Raw genomic sequence first — 3,314 nt, forward strand, 5'->3', positions numbered from 1 at the left:
ACCCCAGTTTGGTGTAGTGGTTAAGTGCGCGGACTCTAATCTGGGAGAACTGGCTTTGATTCCCCACTCCTCTACTTGCAGCTGCTGGATGACCTTGGGCAAGCCGTAGTTCTGTCAGTAGAAAACACCATCAAAGATTGCCAAAACAATATTAAACCTATGATTCGCTTCTTACACTATGAACCTTGTAGTCTGTTGAAATTGCTGAAATCGGGTTCCACTTACACAGCCGGCAAACTGAAGAAGTTGAAGGAAATGCCTCTTAAATATCTGGAATGGGCGTCTTGGTGAAGGCTGTTTGGAAAATGTTTTGACTATGTGGGTTCCTCTTGTCAAGTTGAACTGATTATGTGGACTTTACATCTTATCTTCCTAAGGAGGAAACGTATTTTAGTTATAGCATGCGCTTCATTTTGTTGTTGTGACACCACCAACTTTATATTTCTTAAATACAGATAATATTTTGGCCATTTCTGATGGTGTTTTCTCCTAGCGGATTGTGTGTATCTGTTTGTCTAGGCAGAAACCAACCAACCAACCCCAGTTTGGTGTCGTAGTTAAGTGCGCGGACTCTAATCTGGGAGAACTGGCTTTGATTCCCCACTCCTCTACTTGCAGCTGCTGCCCTGAAAGGGCATTTTCTGTCAGAGCTCTCTCAGCCCCACCTGCCTCACAGGGTGTCTGTTGTGGGGAGGGGGAGGGAAAGGAGATTGTCAGCCGCTCTGAGACTGAGTGAAAGGCAGGCTATAAATCCAATCTCCTCTCTCTCGTCAGGTGTGTGAAGGGAAATGGAGGCCGAAATACAGTCTCTCCCCCACAAAAATGCTGGGAAAACAAGCAAGTCTTTGGAAGCCGGCTGTGCGGATTTCTCGCCTGCCAGCTCCAGAAAGACGAAGTCACCAAGCGGATTGTCTCCGGGGAGAAAGGCAGTTGTGCCCGGCGGTGTGCTGCTTCTCTTCAGCATCGCTGAATTTCTTTGGCAGCAAGAGGCCACCTTGGAGAGCAGCGACAAGCAAGATGGAGACACAAGAGCAGTGAGATTGTATTGCAGGACTCGGTCGCGCTCTGCAGCGCGGCAGGGGGCCCTGCTTCCTAAAAGAGGAGACCAAAATAAAAATTGCATCCTGTGCGACTCCAGTGCGTTATCATCTCTGAGAAACGGCTGGGTGTGCGTTGAAGTGGCGAGAGAAGGAAAGGTCCCTGTGTCGCTGTTTCCTGGGTGGAAGGGAGTTAACTCCAGGACTGGTGTCCGGCTTGGTTATTCGGAATCTGCCCCCTCAGCTGGTTGCATATGTACCCCAGAGAGCACTGCATTCAGGGATCCAGAGCCGGCCGGTCCTCCCAGGTACGAAGGAGGCCAGGTTGGCGACGACCAGGGCCAGGTCTTTCTTGGCGGAGGCTCCACTCTGGTGGAACGAGCTCCCAGAGGAGATCAGGGCCCCACAGGAACTTTTACACTTCCGTAGGGCCTGTAAAACGGAGCTCTTCCGCCAAGCCTTTCCTTTGGAGCTGCCACCACGACCACCAGTTATTAAAACAGCAACTGACATCTTTTGGTGGAGAGCCCTAACCCACTGGACCCTCTACTCCGGCCCGGGCCCATCCCCCTTATGACGTATGACACCTGAGCAGAGCACTGTGGCTGATGCTATCAAACCGAGCACTTTACGATACATTTGGTTTTAACGTGATATTTTAATATTGTATTTTTATTCATTGTTGATGTGTTGTATGTGTTGTGGATTTTTATCGGCCTGTGAGCCAGACTCGGCCGGGATTAAAAATATGAATAAATAAATAATAAAATAAATAGATTTCCCGCAAGGACCTCCATGCGTGTGGCATGATTGACGTGCGAATGCCACGGGCTTCTTAAGGTGGGTTGGTGGCATAGCACATATCTAACAGGACTCACCTTCCTAGAACTCTGTGAGAACTCCCGCCTCAATATGGAATCCCAAATTCCAGCCTCATCTCAGATTAAAGCACTGAAACAAACCTTCAACATGATCAGCTCCATGGTTTAGGAAGGGAAAGGAGTTTTAACTCCCAGGCAGTGTTCCCTCTAAGCTGAGTCAGTGTGAGCTAGCTCCTGGGTTTTTTAGCCTCCGGCTCACACATTTTTGTCTCAGCTCAGGAAGGAGGGCTCCAAGAGCAAGCTAATTGATGCAGTAGCCAAATTGCTGGCTCACAACTTGAATGCCAGGAACTCACAAAGTAGAATTGTTGCTTAGAAGGGAGCATTGCTCACAGGTGTTGCCAGAGGCGCTGCCTCTTACTCTTGGGTAGCCCCAATAGCAGGGGCACCCCACTGATCCAGAGACCCACAAAATTCAGGCCAAGGAAGGCACCCCTGGTTCTGAAACACAGAGCTAGCCACAGCTCTGAAAAAGTGGTCTCCATTTTCAGGTGACAGGCAACCTCAGAGCAAGCCTCCAGTCTTCCCCCTCCACCCAGCAGAGATTATGCTTATGGAATAACAATGAGTTCTAGCAGGTAAAGTATCTACATTTCTAAAGTCTATTTAATTCTTTGTCTGAATACCTGTCTTTTCTACTCTGTCCCTCAAGATACCGGGATAAACCAATGAAGCATTCAATCCTTCCTGATGCTAATCAGGGACGTCTCCCACCTTTTGTTTACCCTGGCCAGGACCATTAGTGGTCAGATCATTCATTCAACTAGCCACCCAGCACCTGGCTTCTATTGTTAAATCCAGACCCTGCCTCTCTGGAAGCTCATTGGTCACATCTAGGCCTTGCCCATCCTGATGCCACACACCCCTGGGACTCATCATTGGTCCAGGAAATCTACTGTTGTCACCTGAGACCAGCCCCCAGGGCCGCCCATTGGTCTGCATTCTCTTCCAGTGGGTATATCCCAGTGTAAAAATGGCCTCAGCCCATGTGTTTTCTGCCATAATCCAAAATGGCAGTCCACCCCTAAACCCTCTGAGTTTAGGCAACAATCCATGGACCTCTGCACATCTGGACCAGGTTGTATAAAGGTAAAGGTGTCCCTTGCTCGAAAGCCAGTCGAGTCCTCCAGGGTTGCGGTGCTCGTCTCCGTTTCGAAGCCGAAGAGCCAGCGCTGTCCGAAGACGTTTCCGTGGTCATGTGGCCGGCATGACTAAACACCAAGGCGCACGGAACGCTGTTACCTTCCCACCGAAGTGGTACCTATTTATCTACTTGCAATTTCTTGCTTTCGAACTGCTGGGTTGGCAGGAGCTGGAACTAGACGGGAACTAGACGGGAGCTCACTCCATCTTGCGGCACCCGGGTCTCGAACTGCTGAACTACCGACCTTCCACA

At 49.7% G+C, this 3,314-nt stretch overlaps 1 protein-coding gene across 1 annotated transcript in view; it reads left to right on the plus strand.

Moving 5' to 3' along the window:
• LOC107125669 (uncharacterized protein KIAA1586-like) overlaps positions 1–824 on the plus strand; it is a 10,137-nt gene extending 9,313 nt beyond the window's left edge. The window contains exon 4 of the mRNA XM_015429117.1: positions 775–824. The gene's annotated coding sequence lies outside the window, so the exon portion shown is untranslated. The remainder of the gene's footprint in view (positions 1–774) is intronic.
• Positions 825–3,314: the final 2,490 nt, after the last annotated feature.

This window comes from Gekko japonicus, unplaced genomic scaffold (genome assembly GCF_001447785.1).
Source record: "Gekko japonicus isolate JY-2015 unplaced genomic scaffold, Gekko_japonicus_V1.1 scaffold2101, whole genome shotgun sequence".
In the NCBI taxonomy this organism is placed as follows: Eukaryota; Metazoa; Chordata; class Lepidosauria; order Squamata; family Gekkonidae; genus Gekko; species Gekko japonicus.